The sequence below is a fragment of the Rhipicephalus sanguineus genome, chromosome 7, assembly GCF_013339695.2.
Source record: "Rhipicephalus sanguineus isolate Rsan-2018 chromosome 7, BIME_Rsan_1.4, whole genome shotgun sequence".
In the NCBI taxonomy this organism is placed as follows: Eukaryota; Metazoa; Arthropoda; class Arachnida; order Ixodida; family Ixodidae; genus Rhipicephalus; species Rhipicephalus sanguineus.
The window spans coordinates 113,702,243-113,722,970 of NC_051182.1; positions in this window are offsets into that span (position 1 = coordinate 113,702,243).

Genomic DNA, 20,728 nt, shown 5'->3' on the forward strand with positions numbered 1-20,728 from the left:
GACACTATTAGCATGCTCACGTAGGCTGATATTAACACATCTGGCACTCTGTGCGATATGTACTCTGCCGCATGTGAAATGAATTCGATAAACCGCCCCAGGAGAACACGTAGTGTACTCTTTCTCGTGCTTGACAGAGCAAACGTTGCGCTCTGCCCTTTCAACTTACTTTGCGAACATCTCGATCTTGCCCCATAGACTGCCCCATTTATTGCCCCCTGAATAAACAACGTTAGCAACATACTGCCTCCCAAGTTTCTTTAGCCTATGTGAAAATGAATGTGCATAGCGAATCACTGTAAAACGTTTTCGCTCACCTTGTGAAGTTAACGCCTGGTTACCTGAGTGCTCACTACTTTTTTCCCTCTTTAGCAAACGCTCTGAAGCGTATACTAGAAATGCTGAGGGGAAGCCAGCCGTCTTTAAGCGATCAGGCTAGCTTACAGACCATGGCTCACAGACAATTACAACAGAAAATAATTAAGAGCTTCAAGAACAGCTCCACGATGTGGCATTGCTACATTTTGTACTGGACTTGTTTTGGACAGCGTAAGAAAAGAATTATGTTGACAGCTGTAGGACACAGAACAGACTGACCGTGAACAAATAGAGTACCACAAATTGCGAGGAAAAGCCATTTCACTGCATCATCGTTTCCTTGCTACAAACGTACAGTGATGGGAGATTTAAGGGCGAAATAAAAGGCATGTAGGAATGCTGCCGGGGTGTTGGCACTAACGATGGTTCATGCCTCGCCACCAGCCGTGCTGGTCGCTGCTTATGGAGAAAGCCGGCTGGTCGAGGCCAGGATTCCGGCCCACGAAAGGCTAGTTCCCGAAACGTCCACCACGTGCCGCATAACTTTGAACCCTCCCCCTCGTTCTCGCTTTTCTCCTCCCACTACCGAGCAGGCGGGCTCCGAGAGGAACAGCTTTTCCCGATGCCTGCCGTGTCAGCACGGAATCCCCCGCCGCGCACTCTCCCGCGCACCGCCGCCGCCCGCAGCACTGTGAACACAGCACCCGTGGCGCTTTACTGTTTGAAGCGTAATCGGGTTGCCTTAGAACACGTAGTTATAAAGCGAGATTCAGTAAAGAAGAAGAACAATGCACATGCTGCGGGGAAGTTAAGGAAAAGGCGGAGCATGTTCTGATTGAATGTGGAAATATCCACCCAGGTGTACGTTTGGGCACGAGCCTACATGAAGCCTTGGGTTTTAGAGACGACAGTGGAAAGCTGAACACACCCGCGATCGAAATAAGTAAGAGAAGGTTAGAGTATTGGTGGCAGAAAATTGGAGAGAAAGGACAAAAATAAATATTGGAAAAAAAAATGGCATTCTGCCGTAAAGGGCAGAGAACTGGGCTGGGAATTTACGTATTTTTTCCCTGTAGTAGGATAGATTTTATTGAAGTAGAGACATTAGGCCAACACTAAGAAAAAGAAGAGTAAAGGGATTTTTTTTTTTTGTCGAGCCTTGTGGCACACTTGTCACCGCCCCGTTATAAAGGGGACGCTCATAGCATCCATCCATTTATCCATCCATCCGTGGGGTGGTTTCCAAAGAGACAGGATTCACTTCGATAAGAGGTTTTGGTCATAAGGTGGAGTGGCGACTTCCCCGCTCTCCTTGCTGTCGCTGTCCTTCCCGCGCTTTTCGCACTCTCCTTTTTGGCCACAGGTACGAACACACATACAAATGGTTTCGCGAAGTCGTAGGGTGCTGTTCTTCGTTTCGCTACTCGAGCTAACCGTGGTTTCGAACAGCGGCTGCAGACCAGGCTCCCCTCTCGCCTTGGAGCAAGGGTCTGGCCAGCTATTGAGGGACCGAGGCCCCGAGCGTAAACATCATGTTAGTCGGAGACTCATAAATCTGCGGTCCGAAGCCCACATTCGACACATTCTGGGAAAATAGGCGTCGAAGCCCCTCCTGGGCACGTAGGCGCAAAGTGTCGCATTTCGCCTGCTGTGCCAGCGGCACGGCCGGGAGCTGTTTCGACGAGTTCAAAGTCGTGTGCCTCCTCTTGTATTCGAACAGCATAGCGCAGTTAAGTGGTGCTGCCTGCTTTATTCTTCCCGGCGCCCCTAAGCGAAGGGGAACTCGCCCATCTGCGCGGCCCATAGAGGAGGAGGAGGTCCCTTCTTACACGCAGGACAGAACACTAAAAATGAGCATAGAAGAAAACTCAAACATGGGGAGCATGTATGGGGAGGACAGTCATTAAAGCCCTGGTTAATGAAAGAAAAAAATATAAAAAAAAGAAAGAACGCGCAAGCCGATACACGTATTGGTTCGCTACCTTCGCAAGAGAGAAAAAAAAAACTGTTTAAGTAAGACTTTGGTCTGGGCGAGTTGGTTCATAGCAATGGGAAGGCACAGCGCAACTGAGACAATGGAGAAGAACACGCAACACACACGAGCGCTGACTTACAACTGGATTTATTTTGCACCAAACTGCCTTATAAATGACAAATGACACATCGGTAGTCAAACAGAAATGATCTTTTTTTTTTTTTGGTTTATCAACCACGATATACTGACAACTTGGTTTTTGCTCTTTCCAAGAGCCAAATGATCAACATACCAAGATAACAAAACCCAGAAATGGACACTTATCAACACATGGCTGACAGCAACATCACAATGCTCACAATGGTACAAATATTTAACCCGCTGGCGCACGAAGAAAAAGAAAAGAGAAAAAAGAAAACTTAAAGGCACAAAAAAGCGGGAGAAAGCATGAACGTATGCATTGGTGAAACACTGTCGCCCGCCAGTTTCACAGGAAGCCCGAATGGATCGCGGCCATCGTAAAAAAAAGTATCGGCCGGAGATCTTGGCTCGTTGAAGTGAACGGGAGTACTGAGCGAGACACAGCGTGCCTTGACGGGACAAAAAGTTACTCGAAGCACACAGAGCCCAGCGTGACACATGCGTGCAGACCGAGCATTCCCGCTCACAGCCAGCTGCAGGGATGCGCCCCCCCCCCCCCCCCCCACACCTTCTATGTGTGCTGCCGGACGACACTTGACACCGCGCGCCCGGGGACTGACTGCGCCCGCGTACTGATTGCCTGTCCTTTGTGCTCCTCGCCCCCCACAACGGACTCGAAAGCCAGCGCTCGGACCATTTGGACCGCGCTGCGCGCCAAATGCCTTTCTTAAAAGTAATAAACTCCGTTCCCTGTTACGTGTGCCTGTTATTCCGGCTACCGTCGGCATAACACAGTGCAAATAGGGTTATTTGTTCCTAAAAAATTTAACCTCCCCGCCTTTCAGCGTTACATCTCAATTTCTTTTAACTTATTTCCCTTAATGTTTTTTTTTTAATTTCTATCGTTTGTTTCAAGAGTTGCGTAATAAAAAAGCCGAAGTGGATTTATTTATTTATTTATTTACCCATCTTGATCAGACGCAAACGCAAACAACATAAGATAGTGTGCACTGTTTTTTTTTATAGCTTTTGTTTTGTTTTGTGTATTATGGCTATTCTTGGGATTGGGGACCGTATTTCATGGTGCTTCTTTTTCTTTTCTTTTTTTGCGTTGTGAATCATCGTGTTACACTGTTACGTTCACTGCACCGCCCACCCCTGCCCAAAGTCTGGCACTCATACTGGCAGTTTTTCCCTAAAATAAATAAATAAATGAATGAATGAATGAATAAATAAATAAATAAATAAATAAATAAATAAATAAATAAATAAATAAATAAACAACGTTGAGGCATTGAATATGAATCTCACAGCTTTTCGCTGTACTGATTCAAGTTTATCTATGTTAGCTTGCGTGTGCGGATCCCAGACAGCCGATGAATATTCTAGTATTGGTATTACGTACGTTTCATATGCGAGTAATTTAGTTTCGCCGGATGCCTTAGCGAGTGCCCGTCTGAGGTAGCCTAGTTTTGTGAAAGCCTTTTTCCCAGTATAAGACACATGTTCGTTCCATCCTAAATTAGATGTTGTGACAAGGCCAAGGTACGTATACTGCGAGACAAAGGACAAGGGTTGATTGCATAGGTTGTATTGAAATTTTAATGGATCTTTCTTGCGGGTTATGGTCATCGCCATAGTTTTTCTCGGGATAATGGTCATCTGCCATTTTGCGCACCAATCTTGAATCATAGATAAAGAGTTATTTTTAAAAAAACGGTCGCTGGAGCGTTAACTACTTTAAAGCACGCAGTTATCTGCGAAAAGCCTTAGATTTACTGGTATATCACGGGTGATATTGTTGATATAAACCGAAAAGAAAAGAGGCCCGAGGACTGATCCCTGAGGTATGCCGGATTTAAGCGGCGCGGACGGCGAGTTGATACCACCGTCCGTGGTATCGCGGTCGGTGAATATTAATCGCAATTTCAAAGCCTAACCTGGGATGCATTAGTTAATTAGCACTAATTAACTTATTAGTAGTTAACTATAACTGCCATTTAACCTGTAAAGCTCGAGAACGTGCTGTAAATTCAGGGGTATTTGTGGTACAGACACTGAATGTTCGGAAACGTGCATTTCGTCCTTTATTAACAATACCCTATTGATGCGCCATACTATCGATCTTTACCTTAACGAACCCTAAATATTGTTTCGCGGGGCCATAAAAGTACATTCCACAGGAATCCTCTCTTAACACGCGTACCCTAATTCAATTTTTACGTGGCACCGTAGAGTACACCATCTCAACGCGAGATGGAGCTACGAGAGCTTGACGGCTGTCGCACCCTGAACAAAACTGGCCGGGGAACTTTTTTAAATGCGAAGCATTTCTTAGCGAACTTCTGCGACTTTGAGCGTATCTATCTATCTATCTATCTATCTATCTATCTATCTATCTATCTATCTATCTATCTATCTATCTATCTATCTATCTATCTATCTATCTATCTATCTATCTAGCCGCCTACGACTTTGTGCTCTCCTGGCCGTTCCGTTAATCGGATGTATACCAAAATTGGTGTGTCATAACATGGCCTTATCACGAACATAAATGACAGGTCATATCATGAAAATCATGACACGCATGTCATGAACAGCATGATTTACATTCCACGGCCTTTGGGCTCCCTGGGCGTTCCGTTAATCGAATGTATACCAAAATTGGTGTGTCATAACATGGCCTTATCGCGAACATAAATGACAGGTCATATCATGAAAATCATGACACGCATGTCATGAACAGCATGATTTACATTCCACGGCCTTTGGGCTCCTGCGGCCGTTCCGTTAATTTCATATATACCAAAATTGGTACGGCGTGACAAGAGTTCATGACGAACATAATGACAGGTCCTAACATGCAAATCATGACGCGCATGTCATGTGCAGCATGATTTACATGACATGGTCTCGGGGCGATCGCGGCCGTTTAAGTGAAGGGATACATACGAAAACTGGTATGACGAGACATTTCTGTATGACGAACATAACTGACACGTGGTAACATGAAAATCATGATATGCATGTCATGTATGACATGATTTACATGCCACGCTCATGGCGCACTCACGGCCGTTTCGCTAGATTGATATACACCAAAATTGGTATTGTGCGATGTGACTTTATGAAGAACATGAATAACAGGTGGTAGCACGAAAACCATGACATCCATGACATGTATGTCATGATTTACATGCCACGCTCATGGTGCATTCGCGTCCGTTTCGCTTGCGTGATATACACCAAAATTGGTGTTACGCGACACGACTATATGACGAACATAACTGACACGTGGTAACGTGAAAATCGTGGCATGCAAGTCATGTACGACCTGATTTGCATGCCACGCTCATGATGCGCTAGCGGCAGTTTCAGTAGATTGATATACACCAAAATTGGTATTGCGCGATGTGACTGTATGAAAAACATGAATGGCAGTTGGTAAGATGAAAACCATGACATGCATGTCATGTATGTCATGATTTACATGACACGCTCATGGTGCATTCGCGTCCGTTTCGCTTGCGTGATATACACCAAAATTGGTGTTACGCGACACGACTATATGACGAACATAACTGACACGTGGTAACATGAAAATCATGACATGCAAGTCATGTACGACCTGATTTGCTTGCCACGCTCATGGTGCGCTAGCGGCAGTTTCAGTAGATTGATATACACCAAAATTGGTATTGCGCGATGTGACTGTATGAAGAACATGAATGACAGTTGGTAAGATGAAAACCATGACATGCATGTCATGTATGTCATGATTTAATTGCCACGCTCATGATGCATTCGCGGCCGCTTCGCTAGCTCGATGTACACCAAAATTGCTATTGCGCGAAGCGACTGCACGGCGACGGTAAATGAGACGTCGTAACATGAAAATCATGACATGCATGACATGCACGACATGATTTACATGTCATGCTCATGACGCACTCGTGCCGTTTCGCTTGCTTGACACACCAAAATTGGTATTGCGTGACGCGACTGCATGACGAACGTAAATGAGAGGTGGTAACATGGAAATCATGACATGCAGGTTATGTATGTCATGATTTACATGCCGCGCTCATTGTGCATTCCCGGCCGTTTCGCTAGCTTGGTATACACCAAAATTCGTATTGTTTGACGCCACTGTATGACGAACGTAAATGAAAGGTGGTAGCATGATAATCATGGCATGCATGAAATGTACGTCATGATTTACATGCCATGCTCATGGCGCACTCGTGGCCGTTTCGCTAGATTGATATGCACCAAAATTGGTATTGCGCGATGTGACTGTATGAAGAACATGAATAACAGGTGGTAACATGAAAACTATGACATGCATGCCATGTATGTCATGACTTACATGCCACGCTCATGGTGCATTCGCGGCCGTTTCGATAGCTTGATATACACGAAAACTGGTATTTCGCGATGTGACTGTGTGCTGAACATTAGTGACAGGTTGTAACATGAAAAACCATAATAATCATGTCATGTATGGCATGATTTACATGCTCGACTCATGGTGCACTCGCGGCCATTTTGCTCCTTTGATATACACCAAAATTGGTATTGCGCGATGTGACTGTATGACGAACATAAATGAGAGGTCTTAACATGCGAATCATGTTATGCATGTCATGTACGGTATGATTTACATGCCACTGTCATGGTGCGCTTCCGGCCGTTTGGTTAACGTGATATATATACCAAAATTGGTATGGCATGACACGAGTGCGTGATGAACATAAAAGACAGGTCATGCATTTATATACTAGAATATGCGTTTCATTGGCAGGGTGTACACGAGATTGTGCATGCATGCGGCCATGGCAAACATGCGATATATGGTGGACTAGATGCCATGGCATGAATGATTTCATTTGGCTCAAAGACAAACAAGGCGATGTATGCAGCTCCTTGCTGGCTGCTTCGCATTACATCGATTCCCACAGTGCGTGGGATCTGCCAATTTTTTTTACCACGCGATTAAAACATGCTCTATACCGTCATGACCTAAAGACATGCCAGTATCTAAATCCCAGAAAGCAATTAGATATCTCCAAGCACGTCTCCACGGTAGCGATTCAAATGCGGTAAAACGGTCGATTTTTCAGAGAGCGCCCATAGGCGCTGTGCATTATCTTTTAATAAGCCGTGGAACTCGCACTATTACAACCACGGTACTGTAACTCCAGCAAAAGGAAGGTTCATACACTTTCTACTTGTAACCGGGAAAGCAATGAGAAAATCAGAAAGGGAGAGGAGTTATTATCGTTTTGCTCTTCGGTCCCATAGAGTGACGCGGGGCCCCGCCCCCAACGTGCGGGAAAGCGCGCCTCCTGTGCGTGAGCCGGAATCCTGGGGACGAGCCGCTGCAAACACTTTAACGTGATAGCGTTAGAGAGCTCGTTTCGCAGAAATTCTGGTGCCGGCGTCGGTGTCGTTGGTTGTGAGCGAAAAATTATCATCTTGTCCGTGACCAAAAAATCGAGAATGCTGCAAATAAAATAAATAATAAAAATGTGGGTCCGAGTCAGAATAGAAACCAAGCCATCTGCGTGACAAGCAGGTGTTCTACCACGCAGCCACGCCTCTGCTTGGAACTGCACTGGAAGTACATTTCATGCTTCACAAGCGTACGCGTCCTGTATACAGGTGTCACAGTATGAGATGTAATATCGCAGTAATTATGCGTGGTGCAAGCGTGCATTGCCATCGGCCATCCGACCATGTGGATATCATAACGACTTGGTGATTTAAAGCCAGCCACCTGTTACAGAAGGCACACACATTACGGCCCGTATTCCCTTAAGACCACGTAGTGGGTGCATCGCAACTTCGAAAAAGTGTCTCGCGCATAATTGCTTTAAAGGCCAACTCCGGCGATTTTTGGCCATGTCAAAGTAATGGTGTTTTTATGTTCCTGAGAAGCTCATGTTACGGGCCCGATAGCAGAAATACTCGGCAAATTGGAGAATAATTTTAAATAAGGAAAAAAGCGCAACACCGAAATCGAAACCCAACCGAGTGTACTGTCTACGTATGACGTAGACGTTGTTACGAACGAACCAGAAGTCGTGCAAGGCATGCCGGTCACGCCGGCGCGGAGTATGAAAACTGTGACAGCCGGGACGACCAGGCAAGCGCCGGCCAAACCAACGCTGTCTGTCGCCTTGTCCGCAGCAGACGCTCGCTGTAGCGGCCGAAGTGCCGAAGTTAGCGGTGCCCTCGGCTGCGTCACTTCCGCCGCCTTGCCAATACTGACGTCACAGACGCAATGTTGCGAATAATTGTGGGAAGCCAGGAGGGCGTTTGCAGACAATCTTTAAAATTCATTTGCAAACAATCTGCGCATGTCTCAAGCCTGTAATTTGGCATAAATGACGTAAACATGCAAAGGAACGTACCCAGCGAATTTCATTGAGATCCATCGACCTCGAAAAATCGCCGGAGTTGGCCTTTAAGGCATACTACCCATTACATAAGGCACACTCCTTAGTGCGCGCATTGTGTTACACACACGTAGCAGGTCGAAGTATGCCCTAGGGGCAGGATATCGCTATAGGCTTCCCAAGCAACGCTTAACGGCGCTGCTGCTCTTGACAGGCAGCGCCATCTCTGGCAGAAAAAGAGAAACTGGGGCGTGATCAGCGAGCGTTTTCCCTTCTCTCCACCGCGTTGCCGCTCGCGGTGCACTTGCGGTGCACAGCTCTCGCGGTGCACTTGCGGCGTCTCACAATGTCCCGCGTGCAGTGCGGCTTCAAAAAGATCTTCAAGCTTGACTGGCGCTTCCGAAAAGCGAACTTGATAAAATGAGAAAGGCTATCACGTTAACGGTGAAGAGCAGACGATCGACGACAACCACGCCCGACTCAAAGCGAAATGCATTTCCCAAGTCGCGATTACAACGTGTAGGACGTATATCTAGAGGTAAGTCTCATTCTGTCATGTTAAAGATGAATAATGGTCCACATGCACTCCGAAATGAAGCCGTACACGCTATCGATGTTCTGCGGCGTGGACTACGAATCATATGATTGTTGTTTTGATGTGGCATGCTTACAGTAGCAGCCGTGTACTTTCGTGAACAAACGTTTGCGGCGTGCGAAAAAAAGATTATACGGCCATGGCACTGCTTCCTGAGAAGGTTCGAGTCAAGTCCTCCGTGCCGCTGGAGAATCACCCGCCGATTGAGACGCGAGGCAGCTAGCTGAGCTTCAACCACTGTGAAGCAAGATGAACTGCTCGCCTCGTTTTTTCGGCTCTCGCGTCATGCTTGCAGTCTCTTTTTATGATATCGACTTGACAGGCGTATAAAACCTGTTGCGTGAACGCGGCTAGAAAATCGCAAAAAGTCAGAAGGTGGTTACTTCAAGGTTGCAAATGCAAAGCATGTATTAAGTGCTAGTTATATTTAGCGGCTTAAATATATATCACCCCAATAAAGTGACAAAAACAAAGCAAACCTGCAGAACGATGTCAAAGCTTGCTGAAAATGCACAGACGTCCGTTCCGGCGTGATAAAGCAGCCTTCCCGACGCGTGCAATGCAGGCGCCGAACTTCTGACAATGTGCGGAGTTCAGTTGAATTCAACCAACCGCGCAACGCTAACGGTATAACGCGAATGTGAACGTTCAACAACGACGGGTAGGTCTCACGAGCACGGGGAATCAAAACACAAAGTTGCTTCACCTACAACCGTAACTGGACTTTAACAATGCGAGAAGACAGCGAGTAATCATTACTGTAGTCGCTGCGTGCATGCGCCCCGTTACTTACCGATTCAGGTAGTCGGAACGAACGAAAGCGATGAACTCAGACAGCCAAAATAGAAGGCGAGACAGCGCTGTCAGCTATCCACGTTTGCCGCCTTTATTTCTCGTGCGACACGCCCGGAAGCCGATACAGTTTAACACGTGAATCGTGTGCCTTGTCTGCACTGTTGTGGCTGGCCACTAAACGACTAAACCGCAATACTTCGGACCACGCTTGCGCTTCCGCGGGGTCGCTTCTGCCATCGTGGAAGTGCGCAGCTTCGCACAGCAAGCCTCTCGGTTCAACGTACCCAGCTGACGGCCTCCCAGTTACCCGCACCGAGAGAAGAACGCGTGCGCACGTGCGCTACCGCTACCGTGAAAGGGGCTGAGTCGGCCGCGCCACGCTCCAGAGCTTTCCGACAGAGCCGTGGCGCGGCTGGCGCGGCGCGGTCGTCGCGCCGCAAACTTGAGCTTGGGTTCCCTATCGCGGTCAACTATTAAAGGCGAAGCTTAAGCGTCTCTCATTTTTTTGTTTTCGCTGAAAATGGTAACTTGCTGGTCTACTTGGGTCTACTTGAAGTGTGTTATATTACGTATATAGGCGGTCATGTCCCTGCAACAGCGTCAATAGTGAGGCCATAAGTAGGTACAAATAAATAAACCCTAAGGAAAAGCGAATAATATTTTATGCTTTTTAAGGAACGCTTAGTGATTAAAATATTGGATACTGACATTGTTAAGGCGACATTTGAAACACAGACAGTGAGTGACTTTACTTCTAGACATTTCTAACCTCGAATTTAATTGTAGGTGATCGAGGCTCTAGCAGCTCTAGCCAACGGAATAATGCTGTCTACAGCAGTTACTTCGGAATGCGGCTGTCCAATGCAAGGGCGGCTTCGGTATCTAGCTGATACTATCGCATGTAGGGCGATCTTAAGCGGCGTTAGAATTCTTAGCAGCTGAACGTTCATGATAGTGGCGTGACAGGGATATCATTCACGTTGATAGGAATGCCCTTTTGACAAACTTATTGTGCGCAAGACGTGACACAAAAGAAGATTACGCACGCTCTGTGAACTTCTTTTGTGCTCGTCTTCTGTGTAACCTTTGTTTTTCGTACCATGTCGTACCCTGCGCTCAAAAATATTGTCACTTAGCGCCCTGAAAAAGTCACTTTAGGCACCCGCTCATTAGGAAGACTTATAATCGGAACTTATAAGGAAGCAAAAGTATCATTTTCTCTCAACGGTGACACAAAGAAATGAACATGCTATTTCACAAGCGTAATTATCCTCTAATGAAGGCGGTATAAATTAGAAACTAGCCTGATCACCAGCAGCAACACTGAAGTCTTACGTCCGCAAAAAAATAGGCCTTAATTAATCAATCTTTCTAGATAGTCATTGATGTAAAAATACATTGTTGTAGGCATTAAAGAATTATTAAGCAAAACCTAATTGAAATGTGCACGCAAGTACCAGCTGAAGAATCCTAGCAATTTTCTACTGCCCGTTTTCCCTACAGTAAGTTGATCGACTGTCGTTCCTTCTCATAAACTAAGGGATTTCGAGAAACCCTTTTTAGAGAATATTGTCAAAATTTGTATCCATTTTTATGAAGCCTGTACGGCTATTTGTTGCTCAGGCTTTGAAAAAAAAAGTGCTTAAGTGCTACGAGGCGCAGCTCATAGATGATCAAAGTGATGATCAAAGATCATCAACGATCACCAGGTCTAACCCCTGCATTTATTGTTTACCTCTATTGGGATTATTTGCTGACAGAGAACGCCACCGACAGCGAAGCCTACACCCGAATTTTCTGTGACACGGGTTCTTTGACAGCATAAACAACCTATAGTGTAAAACTAAGTATATTTCGGAGAAAGTACGTCAGTAGTGGTGCATTCCGCACGCACGACTCGACGCCGAGATGCATATGGCCAGAGACCCCATGGCCAAAGAAGAAAAAGAAGAAAGACACCGTGTCGAAGCAACTCAACGAGAGCGCTGGACGACACCAGGATACCAAAAAAATGCAACAAAGGAGAAAGCAGAGCGTAGGTGCGGTGCGACGTTTCACTCGGTGGAGTTAAAAGGCTATGTGGCTGTTTAGTCGTTGTGCCCTCACAAAATCATATACAAAACAGGCTTGCTATTAGTGTACTCTTAGTTTGCGACCTGGAGAAAAGTATTTTATTTCAAAAAACTCTTCGTCCTGAACACACCGCTTGCACTGATGTAAAAGCAATGTCAAGATGAAAAGTGAAAGAAAGCAATTTCACTCGGGTAGGAGGCTTTCGAATATCCCAACTAAAACCTACCAACCCTTACCAACCCACGAGCTTTGGGGGAAAGCCTCGGATGATCAGCTAAAGGTGGTTGGTCGCGAATGCCCAGGACGCTGTTTGAGCTCAAGGAACCCTTGACTAAGGGCGCCGGCCATTAGGTATCTTTTAAATAAACATGTTTATGCGCCAAAGTTCTGAACAGTTAGAATATGGATTATACATTACTGGTGTTTTAGGAATGGAGCGTTGATTCATGTGCGTCACATTTTGTTTTTCATTCATGGAACTCGCGAAAACTGAGAAATTTGCTGCGTCACATAGCGGAAGAGCTAGCACTGTTGTTTGGCGTATTCTTATGAAAACTAAGACAATCTAAACAAAAATGCAGTCATTCTACTAACTGTGAAGGCGGAAGGAAGCGAAGCTGTCACTAGAGTGGCTCTTTCGCAGCGAATATTCATGGTAAGTTGAGACCTCCCCCTCCCCCTGGGGGAACGCTCTGGCAGTGTGCGTCGCGCTTGCGTTGCTCATCCATAGCTTGATTCTCGCAGGTGCAGCATTCACCCGCCGGCTCCGGTTGCACCGACGCTTTTACTCACGTCGGCACCCCTAGAGGGCGAGCTGCTCTTCTACCGTGAAGTAGTCGAGCTACATGACGTGGTGGAACTCGATGCACCGGGCCACGGAAGCGGCTGCGGGTGCGTGTTCTGTGGCAGTGGATTCACGCCCGTCTGAGCTTCATTGGACGTCAAGGCTGCGTCAATTGGCGCTGTTCTTCTCCGAGCGAATGAAACATGCTCGTTCCATTGCGAGTTCAAATAGTCAATGCTTATACCAGCGCTAGCGCGGTATCTAGCTCACGTGACAAAAGGGTACAACGATTTGCAGGAAGTGCTCTCACTCTTTATCGCGACACATTTCAACAATGTATTGTTGGCGGCGAGGGTGCGACGTGCGAAAAATGTTGCTCGCGTCGTTTTGCCTTGGACTCGGTGCCAGAACCTATACATATAGAGCTTCACTGTCACAGCATAAAACTCTCACGGGATGGCTTTGTTAAAACTTCGCAGTCTTTCATTTCGCAATCCACAAAACTCAGGAAATAAAAGATTGTTAACCGCAGCCTCTCATACCTGGTAATGAGTCTATAGGCTGACTCTGGAAGGCAGTAGATAAGTAGAGAAGCAATGCCGCCTGGAATCACCTGCACCGCCTGAACTCACATGGCTAATTGATGCACTAGAAAACAAGCAAGTCCATCATGTTTCCTCTAATGCTAACACAACCTACTTGAGGAAAGTCTTGAGATATATACACCGGGGCAAACAGCCAAGCAATCGCACAAACGTCAAGAAGACTCGAAAATAACCATCATGAAATCTCTCCCGTCACCCGGGTGTCATACCTTGCTAGCTTTTGGCCATTGTTATTTAGCCACTGTTCAAAGTACCATAATGCTCGGTTAGGACAGCTTCCAGTCGGGGCCTGCTCGGTAAGAGTGGTATTTAGTATTGTCTGCGGTGTTAGAAGACCAACTACCACCGTTGCCTTACTCGTATGCTGCAGCTGCTAGAAGCAGCACCATGGTTTGGATAGAATCGTAACTTGGGAGCTGTCAGCCATATTCTTGTTCCGGTGAGGGAGTTATTCGTAGTGAAAGCAGGATTGTATTGACATTCAGTTGTATCACCTGTAAAAAACCATCCTTCGGGGAGAGGTGACATGTGAATTATATGCGTGTGCTGTATGAAAAGAAAGAAAACAATGAAAAGAGAGAAGAAAGAGAAATATTAGTCAGATTCCACACCTTGTACGAATTGGTTTCATGCGAAGCAGTCAGCGAGTAATACTGTGCTGATTTTCTTTGCTTTGAGTCATGAGTTACGAGGTGGATCGACGTGTTTTTCTAAGTGTAGTAGTCGTGTGCACATCGTGGTCTTACCAGGCACGTCGGCAACACTGGCGTTTAAAGGGTGAATTATTATCTGACGTAACGTTAGCACTCAATTTCGAGCACATACGTCAGTATTATCGAAAGAAGGTGCACTTTCTGACGCGATGATGTCAACACCATACGTAACATTTGTTAGCGTATTCATCCGTGGTCGAGCGACACTTGAATATAGCTTGATGAATCATAGGAAAACTAATGTAATGTTTATTAGACTGTTAGAAGAACGGCACTAACTCTAGAACCACGGAGGCTAGCCTACATGACGCCTGCATCGTAGGAGTGCATATGCAGCGCTAATTGCTTTGTTATAAAGTTAGATAGCCAGCACCACAACCACAGTTGACGTTTCATCGTCATTACGCTTGCATAGGGTGTTTCTCCAAAGCAATTTTCAGACGCAGCATGACTCTGTAACGGGATGCCTGAATGTCGCGCAGAATGCTTGGGTTCGATTCCTGCTGAGATCCTGATTTTTATTCTTTGCATTTGTCGGGTCAACGCTGCGGGTGTCGGTTTTCACCAATGTCGCCGTTCTTTGGTAGATATGAACTATCGATCACCTGTGGCGCATACCTATATACCAAGGCCCGCAGTAAATAGGTATGTGCTATACCTGTCTGGGGGACAGGGTTTGACGACGTACGTGAAAGCGTTTTCACGTTATTCATTTCAAGACCACAGAGACATATTCGTCAAATCTTCTTACCATCCCTTGCTGACTTTGTGCTACACCAACTTAAGGAGGCGATCACGAGAGCACCCAGGCGTAGGCAGCTAGCTAGCTAGCTAGATAGATAGATAGATAGATAGATAGATAGATAGATAGATAGATAGATAGATAGATAGATAGATAGATAGATAGATAGATAGATAGATAGATAAGGCCCAGAAGGCCAAAGGTTCGCTAATAGACGCTTCTCATTTAATATTCGAACCACAAGAATAAACAAAACCAAAAATGAGTAGTTGGAGATACGATCGTGCTCCCCTCTGGATGCACTGAAATTTGGCATAGTTGAATTACTATTCTTCAGAGTTGTTTCAGGTGTAATAACTTCAGGCTGACTTAAGCACTGCAGCTGCATCCGTTCTCGAAATTTCTCATAGGAAAGTGAAAGCATAAACATGGTATTTTTGTCGTGCCGAGCTTGTCCCCTTCACTATTACGTCTTAGTATTGAACGATCAACCACATGCCTCTGATACCCAGTCTAGAATTTCGCACAGACGGCAACCGCGTGAGAGGTCGCAACATTTATTGGTGTCTACGAGCAATACGCTTTTAACACAAAAAAACCAAGTGAACGATCGAGAACAAGTATCGCAGTTATGCTAGGCCTATCGCTGCTCTCCACAGGTCGTCTCAAAATGTCAAACATTTGCGCATTTAAATTGGGAGCACCTAATTTTTCGAAATTAGTGAGATTTCCAAAGAAATGAAGTACAAAAAATCACAGCCTATCCACGGAGTGAATGATGATGAGTGGGCGAAGCTGCGGAGGTTCATCGGTAAACCGTGAATCTTCCGTGAATTCTGCACAGTACATCATCACCGACGTGACATCGGGCGCGTTTATACTAAAGGTTCGATGAGAGTTATGGCAACTTGCAGCTCACTTTAATTTTACATGTACGCTGTGAGGTTTCATTGTCTAATCACGCACAGGAGAAATCGCACACACGCACTACCTGGAGGTCAAAATCCAGTGTCTATATATACGGGGTGGTCAGTGAACGGTTGTGCAGCGCGAGCGGTCGGTTTTGACTTCTGATGCCTGCAACCTAAAGCCATGAATGCTGGCATACGCGGACGATGTCGCAGTTTGTTGCACCGACAAAGAAAGTGTTGCACAGGTTATCACTGTCGTAAAGAGTTTCGCCAATGCAACTGGTAGTCTGGTAAACTGGGGAAATTGTTTGGGTTTTTGGCACGCAATGTGGTCGTCTAGACCAGAATTTACCGCCAATATTAAGTGGGGGACGACACCTGCCAAATATCTAGGTGTACCGCTCGAATACTACAAAGACAATGATAACTATTGGCAAGAACAGGCAAGAGCAATTCAGTTGAAAGCGAATAGGTCGAAGGGTAATCACCTATCAATTTTCTCAAGAGCTACGGTTTGCAATTTATTCTTCGCGTCGAAACTGTGGTACGTGATGCAGGTATCGCATTGTTCACGGGCAAATATACAGAAATTTCATCGTGTCTTCACAGTTTTCATGTGGGCCTCTAGTTGGGAACGATGCAGTCGAACCAATCTGTTTGAACGAGTAAAGAAAGGAGGTGTGGGACTGCCACATCTTTTCATTCGGCAAATCATAAAACAGGTTCTTCTTTTTCCGTAATGTGAGTGACCCATCCTGCGCACGGTGTGCCAACTGAGGCTGATGAGGGCTCTACCTGGATATGTAGTTGGTACAGATCACATGAATGGCGCAGTCTGCGGGTATCTCAAGGAGGTGGTTCTAAGTGTTCGCTTTTTGTCTGTTAGATTTTCTAATGAATATCTGTTCTCAGTGACACGTAAAAAGCTGTACAAAGATGTGTGTGATGCAATTTTACCCGTCCCTCTGTACAGGGCCATACACAGTAGAGGCCAAGGGCAGGACGTGCTAAAAAGGGTTAAAAGAATGCAAGTGGCGCCGTCCACGAAGTCCTTCTTTTTTTAAGCTTCACAGAGGCACATTGCATGTCAAGGTATTCCTTGAGGAGCGTGGTTTTTTCTTACCTTGGGGCTCAGACTGCCTTATCTGTAATAAGCCAGAAACTATTGACCACGTTTTCTTACATTGTTGGGAGGGCGTGCATTTTTGGGATGTATTACAGAGGACAATCAAGAAGGAATTCCCGTTAAATCCATATGGTATCAGGTTTCTCCCAATATAGGATGAACATGGATTGCCGTTAGACCTAATAATGTTAACCGGCCTTCACTCTTTATGGCGGGCTCGTATGGGCGGATTTTATTGCGATCCAGATGCACGGCCCGCACGGATGTATTTTCGTGAGTGTATGACTAAGTTTGTGGAACTCCAGAAAGCTCAGGAGTTTGTACCTGAGTGGTTGTCGAGGGTAGAGCCCTTGACAGCGCTCAAGCAATTTTAAAATTGTGTCTGTCCAGTAGGACTGATACAACTTTTGTCTTTCTTTCATGTCCTTATTGTTTGATGTACATGTCTAATAACAGGCAATAAAGCACAAAAAAAAAGCGAGCGGTCGGGTTTTTCAATCAAGACGCTGCCGCTACGCTGCCTCGCGACGCTGCCTGCGTCGGCGCCGCTGCGCCGCGAGGCAAGATAGGGGGGGGGGGGGGGGACCGTAGGAGAGGAGAAACATCTGGCGTCTTCCGTTAAGCAGCTGGCGTCTTTTCGTTTTGCTTTAGAAACATCTGGCGTCTTATCGTTTTGCTTTTAGAAAACATCTGGCGTCTTTTGTTGGTTTATTTCATCTATCAACGGCGTTTTGAACAAAACTTTTATTGTTTAATCACGCACAGGAGAAATCTCACCAGGCACTACCTTGGAGGTAAACAGTGGCTGCTAATGGGAATGAGAGACAGAAGAAGTCGGCTTTTAGCTAACACTTACACTTCTACTTCTGCTAACGTTACCTACTGGAACATGCCAATGGCTGCTAATGGGGAATGAGAGACAGAAGAAGTCGGCTTTTAGTTAACGCGCACGCTGCGAATTTTTTATCGTTCTACAACGCACAGGAGAAATCTCCCACCGGCACCACCTTGGAGGCCAAGATCGGGTACTAGCGTTAAGACTGGTTACGCACTACGACGGGGACGAACGGGTGCCGCTTTAAGGAGCTTCGCCCCTAAAAATATGGGACAAGGCCATGATTTGGGCCTCCGTTGGCTCAAATCGTGGCCGTTGTGCAATAAGCGTTGTGCTTAGGGCATAAGTTGCAGTGTAACAGGACAAGGCACTTCCTGAAGAAGAGCGGGTGTTTTCCTACAGTTTATCTGCCCTTTTTCCACGTGAGCACTGTGTTATATAATTGATCATCTCGGACGCGTCGCTGATCATAACTCATAACTTGACATGGCCTTCGTATAAACCTAATGGCTAGCTAATAAAGGTTCTTTCGCAAAATTATTTTGACAGCTGGATTCCAAGAACCTGTTCCGCTAGGTATTCACATTTATCACCCGCTTTACCAAGTTGTATTTAAGTAACACCGCCCTTATTCGTGTCCACTTATGTGTAGTTCGTGACAGTATATATACGTAACTACAAATCACATGTAAATGGGCTATGTCAGCGCCCTTTAAAGTGGTGTAATACAAGAGCAAAAAACGTCATTGTTGAATTTCACAGTACATTATCGCTCAGCGTAATTGTAATAGTCATCTTACTATAGCAACTACCATAAATTACCCTGTTGGTAAGTGTAAAATTCTCTGTTTGAACCGTTAATATCCTCTGGCCATAATATGTTCGAAAAGGCAAAAAATGTACAGGACATACATCTTGAGTTACCTTAATTGGCACACGATTTCAACTACTTTGAAAACCTTGTGCATTTTTCATTTATTTGACACAACTGCCCGGGAATAGTCCTGATATAACATTTTCTCCTAACTTAAGACCTACACCATTGTTTATCAATATCGTAAGGCAAAACTGGCATGCCCTAACAAACTCTGAAACGTCTATTCGAGCTGTCGAGTGGTTAAAAATGTCTCAGCGTAAGAGCAACTAACGTCAAAAATCTAGAAGACAGACGTTTGGCGAAATTTGATAGTTTTGTGTGATTCGCATTGGTTCATCCAATCAATATATTATCATTATAGTAGTGAACATGCAGGCAGCAATGCGTAATAACCAATTAACCTTGGGCGATGAGTTCATCAGTTTCCGCGTTTGTTCGAGTGCTTAGTGTGGATGTCTGTCCCAATTTCAGGCGCGTATTCGTTCATAAATTCTACATCGTCAGTGCTGTAGGCTCACGGCCCCGGCCGGAATCATCAGAGTGATCATGGAGGCCATCAAGAACAGAACGTTTACCAGTCGGAAGGCACGCCCGGACTGCCAACTCTCCTGGCGAGCGTGAGCGCGCAACAGGCTGCACTTCATTCCCCTCTGTTCTTGCTGGCAGCCGCCGGCACCCACACAATGTCAAGTTGAAACGCAGTTTCTCCGTCGCTGTCATCGACAAAGAAGTTTTGATAGATTTCTTGTACTAGCACAGCAAATTTACGCCGCTTTCCAGCCATCCACCTACAAGGAGAAAAGCTGAGGTTAGGCAAAAACGAATGCTAGCTCCAGGACGTGCAAATAAAAGCACGAAAGCGCCATGTAATTTTTTCTCGCGACATTTGCCAAGACAGGATAGCACCACCTGCGTTCTTGTCAGCTCATTGAAAGTAGAACGCAAGTTCCGTCACAGTACATAGTGAAAGATGTGTCCCAAGCCAGTTTTCCGCCAATAAAGTACGATACGTGCCGATTTAACCACCACTTTAACGACCGTGCCGATTTAACCACCGGCCTATGAAAACTACTGCTCTTGGGTTCTGACTGGTATTATTTGTCGGGCAAAAACAAGCAGTTGTTCCGGGTAAGAATACAACCGATGAGGGAAGCTCCTTTGAAATGGGACCCAAACAACTATGCGCCTTATCTCGCTGCTGGATTTCATGAAGGCGGTAGGGTAGGGAGAGCGCCTGCGGAGCTCGTTGGCGGGAACGACTGAGCGAGTGTGCACGGCGCTCACAGCGCTGGGAGAGGGAGACTGGTGGGACAGGGGTGCGAGCGGTGATGCGGCGGGGAGCTTCGACGGCAGCGACGGAACGCCGCGCGCAGCGTTTCATTGTCTTTTTACGCCAGCGACGGGTGGGAAGACCACCTGCTACTACATTCGACAAACTGCCCGTAGTGCGCTAGGATGATGGTTGTCATTTCCCAATCCACGATTAGGTGGTGAAAGTGAAGACGAACATTATGACCAGTTGTGCAGAGAGCCTATTTTTTCACCTAGAATTTCTGGTGCACTAAAACCAAACCACTCAGCGCCTAAAGATTTCCTCATAAATCACCGGCCACTGCAACCTAAAGCAATTCTTTAGAGAAGGGAGCTTCAACGGCGACGGCGGTGTGCGGGCCTAAGGAGCTTCGATCTTATCAGAAATTGGCCGCGTATCTGCGTGCTACGCTGCAAATGTCGTGGAAGGACGATAGTCTTCTGCCGGCCGTTTCAGCGCAGCCTAAGAAACACTAACATTTTTAGTGCAGTCTAAGAAACGCTAGGGTCTTTAGAATTACGCCTC